Raw genomic sequence first — 22,590 nt, 5'->3', positions numbered from 1 at the left:
TAGTTCGACATTAAGAACCGCACGTAGACACATACTCATATACATGTATGCATATAAATACATGCATACATATGCACACATGCACACACACACACATAGATGTGCATACATATATGTATATATACATACACACAAATATATATATATATATATATATATATGTATGGAGACACACACATATATATTTATATATACTTACACACAAACATACATACGTACATATATATATATATTTATATATATATATATGTATATACACACACACACACACACAATATATATATATATATATATATATATATATATTATATATATATATATATATATATATTATATATATGTACATATATATACATACGTGCATACATATATATAAGTGTACACACACACATATGAATGCATATGGATGTGTCTATGTGTGCGTGTAGAAGTTATAAATAGTTGAATAGCTCCGTATAAGTTAAATCATATAAGAAAATAATGATTAACAAGCGGCGAGATATACTGGGGAAACTAGACACATATATTGCCACATTAATCCATCATACAGTATTTCAACACTTACTGAGATATATTCATGGCGAATTAGCTATAACGGTGGGAGTTTGAAGTTTTCTTCATAGCGGGAGACGTGAAGTTAAGGAGGAACGTTATTAATGTTTCTCATAACAAGGAACGTTATACATAAATACTGTAGAAATGATTAATAATTAATCTTTAAGTATAGCTTATATTTCTTAATGAATTTTTTTTATTTTTAAGTTGTTATCGTTCCATAGTTGAATCAGAGTAAGAATATTTAAAACTTATGTAGGTTTACTTTTGAACAAATCTTTTATGCGAAAGGGTATCCGAAAGTGAGCGGAAACATTCTCTGTGGGACAAACCTGTCGTAGTTCAAGCTTCAACTGCTAGAAACCACTTTATGCGACCTTCAGGCACCAGTCTACCGACTAGCGTTGTCCTGTGTGCACGCACTGCCAAGTGGTGAGTCTTTGTTTTGAAGTGATTCTCCCATGTTCGTGGATTTTTGTTATGGCTGAAACGAAGGAATAGTATGCTTCCCTGAAATTCTGTTTTTTACTGGGGAAAACGAAACAGTAGCCATGCTTCAAACAGCTTTCAAGGACGCTGCTATGAGCAAAACACAAGTTTACGAGTGGTTTCCATGCTTTATGAATGGTCACTTGTCGCTTGAAGACCAACCTCACTCAGGAACTGATCTTGGAAGACCGTCACCGAACAAGTGACGAATTTGTTGATATGGTTGGTGTGTCCTGGAGTTCCTGCCAACGAATTTTGAGCGAGGTATTGCAAATGAGAGTGGCAACAAAATTTTCTTTAGCCTTTACTTATAAGTTGTTTATAATTTTAACCGTAAAGGTATTTTAATATGCTGCCACATTTTTTGATGGAATTTTTTTCTGTAGAATAAAAACTTCATCCTATATTAGTAGTAGATTTATTACTACTCGCTATAGGGACTGGTAACCACTATAACCTGTAGTGGGGATCATATATATATATATATATATATGTATATATATATATATATATATATATATATATATATATATATATATATATATATATAATATATATATATATATGTACGCGTGCGCGTCTTTGTGTCTGTGTTTGCACCCCACCATCGTTTGACAACCACTGTCGGTTTGCATATGTCCGCATATCTTAATTGTTGAGCAAAAGGGTCCAATGGAATAAGTACCAGACTTAAAAAGAAAATACTTGGGGAACATTCATTCGATTAAAATTTCACAGACATAGCAGTAGTCTATTGACTGAAACAAGCAGAAGATAAAACAGAATATATATTTACTTGAATCCCATCGAATGAATGTGAAAGGGGACGGTATCATAAGAGTATTCCATCTGCTGGGCCAGTTCCCTTATGGACTGGTGCAGATCCTTGTAGACGAATTCATGCAATCGATCTTCGTTGAACTGAAAGGGTTAGACTGCACGTAATGAATTTGTACGGTCGAATTTCTACTCTTTGCATTCTGTGCTGTTCTTTCAGTTAAAGCGCCTTCTCTGCATTTTTTTTTAGAAGCACTCCGTCGGTTACGACGACGAGGGTTCCGGTTGATCCGATCAACGGAACAGCCTGCTCGTGAAATTAACGTGTAAGTGGCTGAGCACTCCACAGACACGTGTACCCTTAACGTAGTTCTCGGGGATATTCAGCGTGACACAGAGAGTGACAAGGCCGGCCCTTTGAAATACAGGTACAGCAGAAACTGGAAGTAAGAGTGAGAGAAAGTTGTGGTGAAAGAGTACAGCAGGGATCACCACCATCCCTGCCGGAGCCGCGTGGAGCTTTAGGTGTTTTTCGCTCAATAAACACTCACAACGCCCGGTCTGGGAGTCGAAACCGCGATCCTACGACCGCGAGTCCGCTGCCCTACAGTACAAATGTATAAAGCCGCTTTGACTGAAAGTGAATAGAAACAGATGTCAGAAATGCTAATTTTTTTTTATACTTGTCATTGTCCCATTTCATTAAAAGAGGTAAAATATATTCAAATTTCAAAAACGATAAACTAAGGTTCTAGTAGTTACATTGTTGCACTCATGATTGCAGTTTCGATTCCCTGACCGAGATTTGCATTGTGCCCTTCATCAAAACACTTCATTTCATGTCGCTCGAACCCAGTCAGTTGTCAAAAACGAGTAATCTTGCGGTCTACCAGCGTCCCGTCTATTGAGAGAATTTATTGGGTCATTCCATAAATAATGCGGTGTTTTTCATCTAAAAATATACTCCCCTTCATTGTCTACAATGCTCTTCTATCTATCTGGTAGTCTTTCAAGGCCCCTCTTCCAAAATTCACTTGTTTTGATAAAAAATACTCCTCCGGCACTGTTCTGACCTCGTCTACAGAATTCAGGGTTTTTTCTGTCCAAATGGTTTTGCAGACTGCGGAATAAATGATAATCAAATGGGGTAATGTCCGTCGAATATGGTGGGTGGGGCATCATTTCCCATTCAAACTGCTACAACCTTTGGAATGTCATCCTCGCTATATGTGACCAAGCATTATCCTAATGGAAGAACATCTTTCGCTTTGATACCAAAGATGGTCGTTTTTCTTCTAGTGTTAACTTAAGCCATTCACGCTTCTCGCAGTAGATCTCCTTTGTTATCGTTTGGTTTGGGTTTAAAAGTTCAAAGTGGACTAAACCTTTCATATCCCACCAAACAGATAACAACGCCTTACGTGGGTGAAAACCTTCTTTAGCCTGGGGTGCCGGTGTTTCTCTTTTCCATTCGGCGCTTGACATTTTTATAGAGAACCCATTTCTCGTCACCACTCAATATTCGGTCCAAAAAAGGTTCATTCGTGAGACGGGGCAGCAAAGAAGTGCACACTTCCGCTCTCTGTGCGTGATTAAACTCGGAAAATTTGTGAGGAACCCCTTGACCCGATTTGCTGACATTTCCGATTGCACGCAGTTATCGATGAATGGTTGAATGACCAAATCCACACTTCCTTACCAGTTCCTCAACAGGTACGATGAGATTTTGTTCTACTGGGGTTTGCAGGACGTCCTTATCGAGCTCTACAGATCTTTTAGGACGAAACTCGTCCTTTAGGCTGTAGTTTCCCACTCGAAATTTCTGGAACTAGCGTTGACTCTGGTTTACGCTTATTGTCCGATCCCCACATGCTTCAGTAATATTCCTCGCATTATCCGTTGCGTTGTTGCCTCATAAAGCAAAATATAGCGGATATGTTACTTTGTTACTTCCATTATAGCTTTGAAAAAGTAACTGTTAAAATCGAACTACACTCTTCAAAACTTGCACCAGGAATAAGTACGAGGTAAAATTACTACCTGCTTTTAAAGCAAGTTTATACAAGGAGTTTATCCCGTCCCCATCCGACCTTTAGTTCATGCAATTGAAAAAGATGCATTATTTTATGGACAACACGATGTAAGCGACAGAATCAGGGAAACCGGCCTTATGATCATATGGGTTGGGTAGGAAATTGGATCATTTTATCTATCTATCTATCTATCTATCGATCTATCTATCTATCTATCTATCTATCTATCTATCTATCTATCTATCTCTATCTATCCGCCTGTCTGTCTGTCTATCTATTTGTCTATCTCTATACCTACCTACATACATATAAACATACATATATATATACATACACACACATGTAGATATATACATAACACAAGCATACATGTCTGTGTGTGTGTTTCTCTGTGTGTGTGTGTTTGTGCCTGTGTATGTATATATGTGTTTGCATGCCTAACTGTCTCGCCTTTACTTCATTCTCTCTCTCTCTCTCTCTCTCTCTCTCTCTATCTATCTATCTATCTGTTTATCTATCCATGCGCCTGTCTGTCTATCTGTCTGTCTCTATACCTACCTACATATTAACATACATACATATATATATACATATACACACATGTGTGTGTTTGTGCCTGTGTATACATGTGTTTGCATGCCTAACTGTCACTCCTTTACTTATCATCTATCTATCTATCTATCTATCTATCTATCTATCTATCTATCTATCTATCTATCTATCTATCTATCTATCTATCTATCTATCTATCTATCTATCTATCTATTTCTGTTTTCTACCTATCAAGCGAAGAACAATGTAGTCCAAGACAGCACACAACATTCGTGGTGGATGGTTTGGGCGGTTTGACCGCCATCGGCCATCTTTGCTTCAAGATAAGGTATGCCAAGAAGAGGTGATGTGTCATGTAACTATGTTTGTAAAGCCCTGGGCACACAACTCACAGCTTGCTGTTCCCATCATAACAACGTAACCCGACAGCTGTACTGAACTTCGCCTCGTCTATCTTTTATGCTATTGTTGTTGTCTGTCGTTATTGTTGCGTATTGTTGTCATCGTTGAAGTTTGATTTTTTTTAGTTATTTTTGTTATTAATAATGTTTTTTTTTCCATATATTTCTTGAAATGTAATTCGGTTTTTAATTCTATGTTTATTATATTATATTATATTATTTTTATATTTTCATCATTACTCTCATTATCTTAGGAATCAGCACAGCCCCTTTCTTCGTGCCAGTTGACATCATTCTTACCGTCGTCAACGTCATCGTCATCATTATCATAACCACCACCACCACCACCACCACTACTACCATCGTCGTCGTCAGAATCGTCATCATCATCATCATCATCATCATCGTCATCATCATCATCAGCACCATCATCATTATCATCATCATTGTGATTATCGTCATCATCGTCATCATCGTCATCATCGTCGTCGTCATCTTCATCGTTATCATCATCACTATCACCATCATCATTATCATCATCATTGTCATTATCGTCATTATCGTCATCATCGTCATCATCGTCGTCGTCATCATCATCGTCATCATCATCACCATCACCATCATCATTATCATCATCATTGTCATTATCGTCATCATCATCATCGTCGTCGTCATCATCATCAACGCCATTATCGTCATAATCATCATCATCTTCATCATCATCTTCATCATCATCTTCATCATCATCATCATCATCGTCATAATCATCATTATCATCATCATCATCATCATCATTATTGTCATCATCATGGACGTCATCATCATCAGCTTCATCTTCATCATCATCATCTTCATCGTCGTCATCATTATCGTCATCATCATCATCATCGTCATCATCATCATCATCGTCATCATCATTGTCATCTACACCTGCCACCGCTGCCGCTGCCGCCGCAACCATCGTCACCACTACTGGGATCATGACGGCTCACTCTAACCTCAGCATCTCACCACTACCAGCAACATCACCACTGAGACAACCATCATCATCATCATCCTCATCACCGCTACTTCTACCCCCTTTCTGCCACCACCACCACCACCACCACCACCACCACCACTGCTGCCAGCCCCACCATCACCACCGCCCTCTCGATCACCACAACGAACACGACCACTGTTATCTTGATCAGTACCAGCATCTTTATCACCGGCCCCACCTTCCTCCTCCTCCTCCTCCTCCTCCAAATCATCATCATCATCATCACTACAAACACCACCACACACATCCCTATTTAAACCCCCATTTACGGTATCACTGCTACTACCACTGCCTCCTCTACTCCCACCACCACCTTTCCGTGCATCTCTACCATTGACACTAAAACTACAAGCAGCTTCACGGCAGACACCCCCTGCATTGCAAACATTATTAACATAACAGTGGGCAATCGCCAGCTGCTATCAGATTTCTCAGTAACCGACACCATCATCAGTACCAACCATGCCCATCACAACTGCTAGCATCGCCCTCCTAGCTCCTGTCTTCGCTTCCGTAGCATTTTCCCTACAATTACTATCTTTACTAATACTACTGCCACCGTCGCCACCGCCGCCGCCGCCGCCGCCGCTACCACTAACACCACCACCATCCCTACCATTCCTGTCATCACCACCCCCACCACCCCCAACATTACCACCATTGCTACCATCATTCCTACTCACCCTTGCCACTATCTCCACCCTTACCACCACCACACTTACCACCCCACCACTACCAATACCACCACCACCACCACCATCACTACCAACACAATGACGAGGACGACGACCACCTCCTCTATCACCACCAGCAACCCCCACGACAACGACCGCTACCACCACCGCCATCACCACCACCACCACCACCACCATCATCACCACCACCACCAGCAACACTATCAAAACACGGCTCCAGATTCAGTCCCACTGCGTGGCACCTTTGGCAAGTGTCATCTACTTTCGGACCGTGAGTGGATTTTGCAGACGGAAACTTAAAGAAGCCTGTGTGTGTATATATATTCCTTTATTTGTTTCAGTCATTTAACTGCGGTCATACTGGAGCACCGCCTTTAGTCGAGCAAATCGACCCCAGGACTTATTCTTTGTAAGCCTAGTACTTATTTTATCGGTATCTTTTACCGAACTGGTAAGTTAAGGGGGCGTAAATGCACCAGCATCGGTTGTCAAGCAATGATGGGGCAACAAACACAGACACACAAGCATATATAGATGCGAGGAGATTCTTTCAGTTTCCGTCTACGAAATCTACTCACAAGGCTTTGGTCGGCCCAAGGTTATAGTAGAAGACACTCGCCCAAGGTGCCACGCAGTGGGACTGAACCCAGAACCATGTGGTTCGTAAGCAAGCTACTTACTACACAGCCATTCCTACACCTGTGCAGCTTCCTTTTTCCCATTTTTTTCTCCCTTTTCTCTTCTCTTATTTTTTTTTTTTGACAAATTCACAGCGGTTACCGTGGAGGAAAATTCTCTCTTATGGTGAAAGGTATAAAACCACCATATCTACCCAGCGCCTATCAACATTTCAGCCCATTCAGCCCACTCACTGATGTTCTGTATATTATAATAAGTAAGAATACTAACAGCAGTAGACTAACCCGCTATACTTATAGGCTAACCACAATACTGAAACTGACCACATTGCTGAAACTCTAACTCCTTCACCAGTAGTCGCACATCTATTTGTGCACACAAAATATGTCTTTATTAATCTCCTTCCTTACACTTTTATTAAATCTTATTAGAGTTTAAACAAATCTCTTAAGCAAAACTAGCTTTGACAGGTCTGGCTATACTCAATCCATCAAATGTTATAGAAGGTATTTAAGAAATATCCCCTAAACCAAAATATTGTTGGAAACTAATATCCCTTATATTTCTCTATTAAGTGGTCATCTTTCTCGTGATGGTGCTGGTGGTGGAAGTGAGACATCTTACGGTTTACCGATGCCAGGATTTCCCTAGCTTAGGGCAATATGCCTTAAGGAATATAGAATTAAGCACCAAATTGACTAAAAACGCATTTGAATATAATTAGTCCATTTATCACAATTTCTCACGGAACTTCTGGCAACCTCTTGTGGAACCCTACAGTTCGGGGAAACCTGATTGGGAAATGGTGCCCTGCAGTGTCAGCTCGATCATGACTAATCTGCGGTGTACAACAATAGTAGCAGCGGCGGCGGTGGCGGCGCCAGTCCAGCGGCAACGGCAGTGACGTTAGATTTTTCACCGCTATTGCCGCAAACATCATCATCTGAAAGAGCTCTTTATGTGGTCATTCAAACTGCTAGATATAGCAGACCAAATCTTTTTTTTTTTTTTTTTTGAAATCATATCGTACTCTCTTGAAAGGGACGAAATGTAAAATCGAGATCGGACGCAATTTGAACTCAAGATCGTAAAGCCGGACGAAATGGCGCTAAGTAATTCGCCCGGCATTGCTAACGGTTTCGGTTATCTCACCGCCTAACAACAACTACAACAACAACAACAACAATAATAACAACAATAACAACAATAATAATAACAATAATAATTACAACAATAACAATAATAATAACAATAATAATGACAACAATAATAATAACAACAATAATAATAACAATAACAACAATAATAATAACAACAACAATAATAATAATAATAATGATAATAATAATAATAATAATCCTTCCTCCTATAAACGCAAGGCCCGAATTGTGTGTGTGTGTGTGTGTGTGTGTGCGTGTGCGTGTGCTTGTACTCGTCTGCCCGTGTGCGTGCGTGTCTAGAAGGAAAAAAAAACTAGTCGATTACCTCGACCCCAATGTTCCACTGGTGCTTATTTCATCAACCTCGAGAGGACGACAGCCAAAGCCGACGTCGGCGGCATTTGAACTCAGAACGTAAAAAGCCGGTAGAAATGCCGCAAAAAATTCTGTCCGGCGTGCTGACCTTTCTGCCAGCTCATCACCGCCTTAGCAATAACAACAATAACAACAATAACAACACCAAGAACAACAAGGCCATCTTCATCAACACAACGTCCATTAAGCACCATCATCGTCAGTATTGCAGTTATTCTCACCATCGCTACCACTATCACCACCATCGCCATCACTACCATTATTACCATCACCCCCACCCCCACCACCACCAACATCAATATTATTATTACCATCGCCACCATTAATATTAATATTACCACGGTTCAACAGACAGTATGGTGATAATAATAACGTCATTACAGACTCTAACCTCTGCTGCTGAGACGCTTTAACTATCTTCCAGGACACAATTAATAGACACACTTCATCTACCAACAATCTTACCTCCGTTCTTTCCTTCCAGCCATGCCCACTGTCTTTAGAAGGAGAGTGGCAGAAGAGACAGGAATCAGTGCATGCGCAGCGCACAACACTACCCTACACACACACACACACACACACAATATATACTCTATACACACACACACGACATATACTCTATGCACACACACACACACACACACACAAAACATATACTCTATGCACACACACACACACACAACATATACTCTATACACACACACACGACATATACTCTATACACACACACAACATATACTCTGTATACTCACATAGCACACACACACATACACATACACACAACACACATACGCACACACACACACACGAACGCACACACACACACACACACACACACACTCTCTACATATACTCTACACACATACACGCACACATACTCACACACATACTCTTTACATACATTCTGTATATGCACACACACACTCACACACACAGCACATACACAGGCGCACACACACACACACGCGCACACACGTTCTACATACACATACACACACACACTACATATACTCCATACACACACACTTTACATATACTCCATATACACACACCCTACATATATTCCATACGCACACACTCTATATATACTCCACACACACACATTTTACATATACTCCACACACACACGCACACTCTACATATACTCCATACACACACACTTTACATATACTCCATACACACACACACTCAACATATACTCTTTATACACTCACATACATACGCGATAGCGCTCAGTCATCGCTATCCTTTACAATCACATCAGGATCTTTCTGCTGCTTCCATATACTGCAGCCACGACCACCACCTTCAACACCGACCCACTACCACGATCACCACCCCCACTACCACTTCCACCACCACCACCACCAGCAACCGTACCAACAACGGCTAAAACTACTACTACTACTACTACTACTACTACCACCACAACCACCACCACCACCACCACCACCACCACCACCACCACCACCACCACCACTACTACTACTACTACTACTACTACTACTACTACTACGAATAAACCAGATCTTTATAATCAACGCGTTATTGTTACTTTTGCATTGTTAAGGATTTGTTGTAATCTGAGCTTTTCCTTTTCGTTTCCTTTTTTTCTTTTTTCTTGCTTACATATATTTGTTGTTGTTGATGATGATGATGATGATGATGATGATGATGATGTTGGTGTTTTGGAAGCAACACTGGTAGGTGAGGTGAAGAGATTGTGTGTATGTGTGTGTGTGTGTGTGTGTGTGTGTGTATGTGTGTGTGTCTGTGTCTGTGAGGGAGGAGAAGAGGACATGGGGGAGACAGAACGTTAACAGGGACAGTGGTGATGACAGCTGGTGACATTGATAATGGTAAGATGAAGGTTAGTTCTAATGATTTTAACATTGATGACAGCAGGCAACGTAGAGGAAGTTGAATAGCTTTAGGTCAAGCCTAAAGAAGACCAGTGGCATGTTGTTAGACGGTTGGAATATTAGGTCAGGTCCTTTGTCCCAGTTTTTCTATGGTACATCTCCTCTTCCTGCTACTACAGAGTCAATAATATGAGTATGGTTATCATACAAAAGTAATTTCATACTTTTTCTGTCCAATCTGCTTTTGTATGTATGTTAGCAGGTTTTCTGGTGATTGAATTGGAGCCATGTTAGATAGGCAGTCTGCGAGTAAGAGTTGCCGTCGTTCCTGTGGCTTTATTTATCGCTGAAGTACCTAAGGCGACCACTTGGCACAATCGTTTAACACGGCGGGGTGGGTGGGGAATGCTTAGCAGCATTTACGTTCTGAGTTCAAATAATTAATAATAAAAATAATTAATAATAATAATAATGATAATAATAATAATAATAATAATAATGATAATAACAACAACAACAACAATAATAATAATAATAATGATAATAATAATGATAATAATAATGATAATAATAATGATAATAACAATAAAAATAATGATAATAATAATGATAATGATGATGATGATAATAATAATTCCCTGATGCAGTACCAGGCAGTGGTTCTTATGGCATCTGATCTTAATTGATTTGAAGTGTTATCATGTACATTGTTTTGTCTTGGTATAAAAGATGTACTACAGCAAATATTTTGCTCATTACCACATATTTGCTTGCCAGTTGTGTGACCATAACCACTTGACCATGTCCCTTAGTGGCTGACGATATGTGCATCTCTGACCACGAGCACAAGTAGTGGGGGAGCATCATAGCCATGTGTTGAAAGGAATTCTTAGAGGTTTGGATAATTCACCTTTGGAAACATGGGTGGTTCGTTCAACATCCTTATTCAGGGACCTTTTGAGCGAGATGGGCTACTCGACTAGAAGAAAATTCTAACTGGGCCCCATCTGCAAGGTCATGCGCTGTTCATCTTGATATGAGATCACCATGTCGCGCACATATGGTTGTGATGCATGTGCCTGGTGTACCCTTATCAAACAAGTAGTCATGATGGGTATATTGGGCTTCGTATATTTTACCCCAGTGTCACTTTGATGGCATGCACTGCTCTCTCACTCAATAATAATAATAATAATAATAATAATAATAATAATAATATTAATAAATTTAATAATCCAATTTACATCGACTATCTTTGGCAGCTTGGCTGACAGGGGCAAGTTGGTAGGTCAAAAAATAAAAAAATAAATAGATCAATAATTACAAAAAAAACAAAGAAACATCCTTTGCATGCAAGCAAGGCTGTCAAAAACGTATATAAAAAGTAAATCTCTTTAATTCTGTACAGTTCGACTTTGCCTTTCATCTGGGTCTTTTTTCATTCGGCTACACCTGTGAAAATTTTAAAGTTCACTGAAAATTTTAAAATTTGGTGCATTGATGTAATTTTCTTCGCTGGATCTCATTTTTCCCATAAAAAAATTTTCTATGAAGTTACAGAGGTTAAAATTTTGGTAAGTCAGAAAACAGGATTTGGAAGCTGCCGTTTTGTGCGTGACGGTACGTGTTGTCAACTATAAACATATGAAATACTAGTGGAATTCTGCGCTATGGACGCTATATATCCTCTCATATAACATTTTTATTTTTTGGAATTTTCCGAAAATTTTGTGAATTTGTATTGTACATACGGGATTATGTAAAAAAAAAAGATGCGTGATTTAAGGCATATTTAGTTATTATTTTTACGACTACCTCACACCTCATGTGTTTTATGCGTTTTAAGCATTTATTAAGCAAACTATGTTAATATGGAGACTGGAACCTATATGGTTATCGATTAGCTAAAATCATCCAAAATTTGCAATCTTTAAAAGCTATTTACTCTTTATTTGTTGATTTATGGCGAAAATGAATTTCATGTAAATAATGAGCTTACAAAACTACACCAGTTCACCAAAAATGAAATCAATTGGAACAAAAATTGAAGAAATTGAAAAGTGGCAGTTAAACAGAAAAAAAGATCCTTTCATCTTTTAGGGGTCGATAGAATAAGAACGTGTTCAGTATAAGAGACAAAGGGAAGAATCGCCACCTGCACTGGACTGGCACTCTAATTATGAACCCTATCTCCGAAGGGATAAACGGCAAAGTTGACCTCGATAAGGTTTGAATTCAGAACGAAGAGAGATGTGACTGATAGCTACGAGACGTTTTGATAGAGCCGTCTGCCCCCGCCTATTTGGCATCGCTCATTCGACGCTGACTTATGCGACATTAAAAGTTTTGTCCTCGGAACCGTTTTGGCAACGTGACAATGTTTTTATTCCAGGTGAAAACTAACTTGTAAGCACAGCTACTACACTTTCTGTTTGAATTTATGTATATGATACCGACTGAAGTATCGAGGAACCTCGCTGTCTTTCTCTCGCTCTCTCCCTTTCTTTCTCTCGTTCTTTCTCTCTCTCTTTCCCTCTCTCTGTTTCTTTTTCTTTCTATCCGTATTTGCATATTTGTATGCGTGCGTGCTTGCGTGTGTTTCTTTCTAAATTAAAAATAATATTGCAGCAAAGAAAAAAAAAACATCGCATAAACAATCTTAATGCATAATCGGCCGTGCCAAATCGCCAGCGTCCAAGCAGCTTCGCCAAATAGTCTCAATTCGAGGTGAGCAGTACAAGTCATTCTTTCCACTTCTAAATACTCAGCAAATTTGTTGCTTTAACAACATAAATACATTGAATAGAATAACAATGTGCAACAAAATCTTAATGTGTTTGGTCTCTGGCTAGTTAAGGTTATTTCCTATTTGGTTCTATCTAGAAATCAAAGAAAATGACTACAATTCTCTTCAAGCTTTGCTTTTGTGACCTGGATATCAACGTATAGAAATTGACCTATTTTCCATTATATTTCAGACAAATTCAGCGCTGAGTTGCCGAAGCAGAAATATCGTTATAGCAAATATTCTGTTCAATATCACAGATTTGCTTGTCACTTATTTGACCATAACCACTTGAACATGTCCCTTGGTGGCTGACGATATGTGCATCTCTGATCATGAGCAGGAGCAACGCGGGAGCATCATGGCCATGTGTTGAGAGGGATTCTTTAGGGTTTGAATAAATGTAACAAAAGCAAAGTTTGAAAAAAATATTAAACTTTTTTCATATCTTCTAAGGACAAACGAATAGGAAATAACAGTTTCTACTCACAAAAGTCGTGTTGCACAGTGTAATAACATTAACATCGTACAAAGTGGTTTAAAATATATTTGCTTATGAATTACACGGTTCCGGGTTCATTCCCACTGCGTGGCACCTAGGGCAAATGTTTTCTACTATAGCCTCTGGCCAACAAAAGCCTTGTGAGTGGATTTGGTAGACAGAAACTGAAAGAATCCCGTCGTATATATATATATATATGTATATATATATATATATATATATTATATATATATATATATATATATATATATATATTATATATATATATATATATATATATATAATATATATATATATGAATATATATATATATATATATATATATGAATATATGTATATATATATATATATATATATATATATATATATATATATATATATAGAGAGAGAGAGAGAGAGAGAGAGAAATTTGTGTGTGTGTGTGTGTGTGTGTATATATATATATGAATATATATGAATATATATATATATACATATGTATGTGTGTGTATATGTTTGTGTGTCTGTATTTGTCCCCTCCCACAATCGCTTGACAACCAATGCTGGTGTGTATACGTCCCCGTAACTTAGCGGTTCGGCAAAAGCGACCGATAGAATAAGTACTAGGCTTACAAAGAATAAGTCCTGGGGCCAATTTGCTTATGAACCACATGGTTCCGGTTTCAGTGCTACTGCGTGGCACCTTGGGCAAGTGTCTTCTACTATAGCCTCGAGCTAAAGGCGGTGCTCCAGCATGGCCACAGTCAAATGACTGAAACAAGTAAAAGAGTAACCTAAAATAAACCCCCAAAATAACAACACACCACACGGTAAAAATGTTACCAAAGCATTAAACAACTAAACTAGGCAAAGCAGTAAGGACGTTCAGTATGAGTAAGTTGATTTGTATGAAGAATAAAAGTTTCGAACACTTCTCTTCTTTCTTGGTGGAAGATGGAGAGGGAATCAGAATATCTCTCAAAGTGCGTTATCTAGGTCAGACGATTGGGAATGAGGAAGAGAATAAAGGAAAAAAGAATGATGTGGAGGGGACTGGTATGAGTTAAAATGTTGGGATGCTGTGTCTGTTGTGTGGGAAGCTGTGCGATAGAAGACGGAGTGAAATGTGTTGGTGAGGTGGCAAATTTTGTGCAAAGATCCGGAGAAAGAAAGTGTGTGTATGTGTGGGGTGGGGTGGGTTGGTGCAAGTGGAGTAGTCAAGTGGTGGGGTGGGAGTAAGTAAGAATGCAAGGCATACTTTGCAGATGGATAAAGTGACAGATGCATGCACGCGCAAACACACACACACACACACACACGAAGAAGTTTGGAGGTTGGGAGAAAAGCGAAGAATATGAGCAGCAAAAGAATAGAGATTAGAATGTGATGTATACAGATGTCAATAACTGAAATGCTTATAATTATTATATTTGTTTATGTACCTATTTATCATCAACAGACACCACTCTTTCTTTATATCTCTCGTCACAGACTACAATTCATATCTATGCTATCATATTTAATATCCATTCCATTATAGAGGCGGCGAGCTGGCAGAAACATTAGCACGCCGGGCGAAATGCTTAGCGGTATTTCGTCTGCCGCTACGTTCTGAGTTCAAATTCCGCCGAGGTCGACTTAGCCTTTCATCCTTTCGGGGTCGATGAATTAAGTACCAGTTACGCACTGGGGTCGATATAATCGACTTAATCCGTTTGTCTGTCCTTGTTTGGCCCTTCTGTGTTTAGCCCCTTGTGGGTAGTAAAGAAATAGGTTTTTCGTGTGCCGTTACGTTCTGAGTTCAAATTCCGCCGAGGTCGAATTTGCCTTTCATCCTTTCGGGGTCGATGAATTAAGTACCAGTTACGCACTGGAGTCGATATAATCGACTTAATCCGTTTGGCTGTTCTTGTTTGTCCTCTCTGTGTTTAACCCCTTGTGAGTAGTAAAGAAATAGGTATTTCGTCTGCCGCTACGTTCTGAGTTCAAATTCCACCGTGGTCGACTTTGCCTTTCATCCATTTGGAGTCGATAAATAAAGTCCCTGTATCGCACTGGGGTCGATGAAATCGACTTAATCCCTTTGTCTGTCCTTGTTTGTCCCGTCTATGTTTATCCCCTTGTGGGCAATAAAGAAATAAGAAACGTTAGCACGCTGAGCGAAATGCTTAGCGGTATTTCGTTTGTCTTTACTGTCTGAGTTCAAATTACGCCGATGTCGACCTTGCCTTTCATCCTTTCGGGGTCGATTAAAGAAGTACCAGTTACGCACTGGAGTCGATATAATCGACTTAATCCGTTTGTCTGTCCTTGTTTGTCCCCTCTCTGTTTAGCCCCTTGTGGGTTGTAAAGAAATAGGTATTTCGTCTGTCTTTACTTTCTGAGTTCAAATTCCACCGATATCGACTTTACTTCTCATCGTTTCGGGGTCGATAAATTAAGTACCAGTTGCGTACTGGAGTCGATGTAATCGACTGCCCCCCTCCCTCCCAAAAAATTCGGGCCTTGTCCCTAGTGTAGAAAAGAATATTTAGTTGTACAAATTACATTTATCTTTCACTTGTTCAAGTCATTTGGACTGCGGCTACGCTCAGTCGAGCAAATCGACTCTTGTCCTAATTTATAAAGTGTAATACTTATTCTGTCGGTTCGCATTATCGAACTGCTATATTACAAGGACGTAAATAAACCATTACCGGTTGCCAAGCGTTTGCATGTGTGCGGGCGTTAACACAAAAATACACACAAACACATATTTACGATGGGCTTCCAAATAGTTTCCATCTGCCAAATTCACTCACAAGACACAGGTCGGCAAATGGCTTCACTTGAATACGCTTGTCCAACGAGCCATACAGTGGGACTGAACTCGTGGTTGCAAAGCGAGCCTCTTAGCCACACAGCTATGCCTGCCTTCTGACAACATACGGGGAAAAACAAAAAAAACGAATTTCTATTTCAATGTTGACATTTCGAATAATGTTAGTTGAAATATTTATTCTAATTATGTAACCGAATAATTTTTATGGTTTATCCAGCAGAGGAAGGAGAATTCCCATGACCTTTATGGAGAGGTCTTCGAGACACAGGAGGGGCGATAAGAAGCCACGACTGAGGCTTTATTGTATAGTACATTAAGATATTGAATTACCATTATATGAGTGTGGTCTCATTCTCAATACTTGCACAAAATAATCTCCGTTGAAAATATCCAATAATAACAGGCACTCCGTCGGTTACGACGGCATGTGTTCCAGTCGATCCAATCAACAGAACAGCTTGCTCGTGAAACTAAACATGCAAGTGGCTGAGCGCTCCACAGACATGCGTACCCTTAACGTAGTTCCCAGGGAGATTCAGAGTGACACAGATTGTAACAAGGCTGGCGCTTTCAAATACTGTTACAACTCATTTTTGCCAGCTGAGTAGACTGAAGGGACGTGAAATAAAGTGTCTTACTGACGGACACAGCGCACCACCGGGACGCGAACTCTCGATCTTAAGGTGGTGAGCCGAATTTCCTAACCTCACCCAAAGCAGGATTAACTCTCTCATCCAAAAGTGAAAAGTGTTGCTCATCCGACGTATTCCTGTTTGGTATTAGTCATTGCATTGTGTCTATGATGTGTCATTAGCTCCAGGGGTTAAGTTGATCATATTAGTTACGTCACATATTTTTAAGAGTGTAATTATTTTGTAAATACCCGTTTTTCGAACTGCTAACAGGACATATATAACAGGCGTAAACATAGACATAATTACTCTCACAAATACACATACTCACACACACACACACACAAACACACACACACACACACACACACACACACACACACACACACACACACACACACACACACACACACACACACACTCTCTCTCTCTCTCTCTCTCTCTCTCTCTATATATATATATGATCCTGAATGCACATTATATTTATGATGATGCATTGAGTGTGTTCTGTTGTATTTAGTTGGGGAGAGTCATTTTCTTTTTGTGTCTTATACACTCACCGGTTGGTAAAATTTCCACTTATTCCTTATTTTATTTTCCTAAAATTTTCAATAGCCTTGACTATTGAAAAGGTTGCCAGACGAAACGAAATAAAAATGAGGATTAAGTGGAAATTTTACCGGTGAGTGTGTTAAATTATAAAGCACAAAAGATAATGACTCTACCCAGAAAGAACAGAATATGCGCCAACACACGAACTCACATAAAGAATCTTGCAAGCCAAATCCAAAAACGAAATAGCATTGAATATATTTATTCCTTTTTAAGGTGGTAAGGTTATATTTGAAAAAAAAAATGTTCGGGGCACATACCTATAAGTGAAGAAACTACTGAGATTCCCCATCGTTGGTTCGTGCATTTCTTGTTTATTGAAACCATTGACTATTATATTTGTTTATTTATCAAACAGTTAGGGAAAGACTTGTGTTAGTAGTTATTTCAAACAGCTCTATCTCCCACGTAGGCTTACCGTTGGTTCCTAAGACATCGACACTTCACCATCATTTCCTTCTCTCTTAATTAATAATCCATATGAACGAAGGCAGGTTAGAAGAATGAATAAAGATCTTATGCACTAATGTCGGAGGCCAAGTCTAGTTGTAAAGAGCCCGTCAAAAGTTCCTGGAAGCCAGCTTGTGGTTGTTCAATCGTGAAACATTAATTCTATCACCTACCTGTCAGTAACTGTATCACACCTTACTAAATGCTTAGCGGCGAGCTAGCAGAATCGTTAGCACGTTGGGCGAAATGCTTAGCGGTATTTCGGCTGCCGTTACGTTGTGAGTTCAAATTCCGCCGAGGTCGACTTTGCCTTTCATCCTTTCGGGGTCGATAAATTAAGTACCAGTTAAGCACTGGGGTCGATATAATCGACTTAATACCTATGTCTGTCCATGTTTGTCCCCTCTATGTTTAGCTCCTTGTGGGTAATAAAGAAATAGGTATTTCGTCTGCCGTTACGTTGTGAGTTCAAATTCCGCCGAGGTCGACTTTGCCTTTCGTACTTTTGGGGTCGATTAAATAAATACCAGTTACGCACTGGAGTCGATATAATCGACTCAATCCGTTTGTGTGTCCTCGTTTGTCCTCTCTGTGTTTAGCCCCTTGTGGGCAGTAAAGAAATAGGTATTTCGTCTGCCGTTACGTTGTGAGTTCAAATTCCGCCGAGGTCGACTTTGCCTTTCGTCCTTTCGAGGTCGATAAATTAAGTACCAGTTGCGTACTGTAGTCGATCTACTCAACTGGCCTCCTCCCACAAAATTTCGGGCCTTGTGCCTATAGTAGAAAAGAAGCGTTATTGATATTTCGAATTTTTGTGTCCTGCATTCCGCCGAGGTCGACTTTAATCCGCTCGGAGTTGATGAAGTAAGTACCAGTTGCGCACTGGGATTGATGTAATTAACTATCCAGCCCCACCACCACAAATACTCTGGCCTTGTGCCTATTACAGAAAGGATTTATTGTTGTTTTGTCCTAGCTTAACCCTCGTCAGACTACCTATGATGAAAGATAGACCAGTCTTGAACAGCAACAACTTTCTCTCGGACAACATAGGACTAGAACAGTGTGGCGGTGATGCTGTTATTGTTGTTGATATTTAGTGATGTGTTGGAAGCACTCCGTCGGTTACGACGATGAGGGTTCCGGTTGATCCGAATCAACGGAACAGCCTGCTCGTGAAATTAACGTGTAAGTAAGTGGCTGAGCACTCCACAGACACGTGTACCCTTAACGTAGTTCTCGGGGATATTCAGCGTGACACAGAGAGTGACAAGGCCGGTCCTTTGAAATACAGGTACAACAGAAACAGGAAGTAAGAGTGAGAGAAAGTTGTGGTGAAAGAGTACAGCAGGGATCACCACCATCCCCTGCCGGAGCCTCGTGGAGCTTTAGGTGTTTTCGCTCAATAAACACTCACAACGCCCGGTCAGGGAATCGAAACCGCGATCCTATGACCGCTAGTCCGCTGCCCTAACCACTGGGCCATTGCGCCTCCAGTGATGTGTTACCACACCAAAAAAAACACACACATATACACATATGTGACGGACTTTTTTCAGTTTCTGTCAACATAATCTATTTGCGAAGCTTTGGTTGGCCCCAGGCTATAGCAGAAGAACACACTTGTTCAAGGTGTTACGCAGGGAAACTGAACCTTGAACCAAGTGGTTGGGAAGCAAGCTTCTTACCACACAGCCACACCTGTGCAATACATGATGCGGTTTATACTATGAATATCGTTGTTAGTTCGTTTTGCTGTTTAGCCCCATATCTACCTCCATCGAGCAGATCTACAATGAAAAGAATACCCCCCGTCCTGTTTTCAAAAATACTGCATCAGGAAGTACATTAGACAGTATAGTTATCCCTACTTAAACGTTGATGTTCTATTAGGACAAACTATACTGCAGTAGTTACCACGAGAGAAACTCTCATACTGAATTTCAGTGCAAAAGACACTCTTGCTTATATCGCTAGTGGGGAAATAAACCTCCAACATTTCCAGCGCCGAGACTACGAGATTACATGATCAAGCCCATTAGATCACGTAATTTCGACCTTCCTTGGTCTTGTCAATGACGTACACTCGACTGCTAGAGAGAGTGAGAGAGAGAGAGAGAGAGAGAGAGAGGGGGGGAGGGAGGGAGAGAGAGAGAGAGAGAGAGAGAGAGAGCAGCAATTCATCTCGCCGCCAGCGTTATCTGGAATAACAGAACAGACGTTGGTGTAGCGATTGGTCAGTGAAGTTGTTAAAAAAAATTTTTTATTACCGACAAAGGTAGTCTTATTACCGAAAGTATGACCTCTTTACCTACACAGCAGGATGTGATATGATGCATTTTGCTGCTTTTTCAGCAAGGTCACGTATTCACCTTCAGTTTTCTGGTTGTGGTAGTATTCATGTGGCTTTTCGCGGTCGTTGTTCCCTCTGTTTTTAGTGCTCATGTTTCTAGTACAGCTTCTGCCACTGATGTTGTTAAAGTCATTGTTATTATTCTACTGCTACAGCTGTTTTCCTAGTGTCAGTTTAGCTATTATTTGTTATTTTTGTTGTTGTTGTCATCATCATCATCATCATCATCATCATCATCATAATCATCATCATCATCATCATCATCATCATAATCATCATCATCATTATCATCATCATCATCATCATCATCATAATCATCATCATCATCATCATCATCATCATATCATCATCATCATCATCATCATCATAATCATCATCATCATCATCATCATCATCATAATCATCATCATCATCATCATCATCATCATAATCATCATCATCATCATCATCATCATAATCATCATAATCATCATCATCATCATCATTCATCATCATCATCATCATCATCATCATCAACATCATTATTATTATTATTATTATTATTATTATTATAAATATCATTATTATCGTTATTGTTGTTGTTGTTGTTATTTTTGAAGTTGCTGTCAATGCTTCTGCTTCTGCTGCTGCTGCTACTGCTATTGCCGCTGTTGCTGCTGTTGCTGCCGTGTTTCTGGCTGTTATAAGTTTGGCATTTGTTGACAATGTTTATTCACGGTTGACTGAATCCAGACATCTGTTTTTTCCGCCAAATAGATGATGGGAGAAGAAAAGAAATAAAATAGAAGCAAAACATTACAAGACAAACTAAAACTACAAAAAAAAAAAAACACAATTATAGTCTGTTCGTCTAATTAAATCTTCAGAGTTTTTCTCCTTTCAATAATTCTTCGTAATCTGTGTTTTTTTTTCTTTCTTCTTTTTTTTTCCATCTTGTTTACATTTCATTGTTTTGTATTTCAAAATCCCGTTTCCATCTTGAAAGACTTGCGTTTTCATATAACTCACTCACTCACCCACTCACTCACTCATTCAATCACTCACTCAGTTTCTATCTCTCTCCTCACTCACTTATTCATTCATTCATTCATTCGTTCATTCACACATCATTCACTCACTCACTGACTCACTAACCCACTTACTCACTCACTCATTCACTCACTCATTCACTCTTTATCTCTTCCTCCCTAATTCACTCATTCATTCACCACACGCTTACAGACTCACCCTCTCTCATTCATTCATTTACTCACTCACATGCATTCATTCAACACTCGCTCGCTCGCTCACTCACTCATTCACTCACTCGCTCGCTCACTCACTCCCTTATTCACTCACTCCCTTATTCTCTCACTCACTCACTCACTCAGTTTCTATCTCCCTCCCTCACTCACTTACCCACTCATTCATTCATTTACACACTCAATCACTCAGTCTCTATCCTCCATCACTCACTCATTCACTCACACAGTCACTTATTCACTCCTTCCCTCACTCCATCCATCTATCCATCCATCCCTTCCTCCCACCCGCCATCCATCCCTCAGTCTCTTCGCCCCTCATTCATTCACTCTCACATTCATTCATGCATTCACCACACGCTTAACGCAGTCTCTCCATCTCTCATTCATTCATTCATTCATCTACTCACTTGTTCCTGAACACTCACTTGTTCATGAACACTCACTCACTCACTCACTCACTCACTCACTCACTCAATCAATCAATGAAACACTCACTCACACAGTCTCTCTCTTTCTGTCATGCATTCACTCATTCATCCATTCATTTACTACTCGCTCATTCACTCACTCACTCACTCACTTACACATTCATTCACTCAATGAAACACAGTTTCTCTCTTTCAGTCACTCAT

This window comes from Octopus sinensis, linkage group LG3 (genome assembly GCF_006345805.1).
Source record: "Octopus sinensis linkage group LG3, ASM634580v1, whole genome shotgun sequence".
In the NCBI taxonomy this organism is placed as follows: domain Eukaryota; kingdom Metazoa; phylum Mollusca; class Cephalopoda; order Octopoda; family Octopodidae; genus Octopus; species Octopus sinensis.
This window is presented reverse-complemented; position numbering follows the sequence as displayed.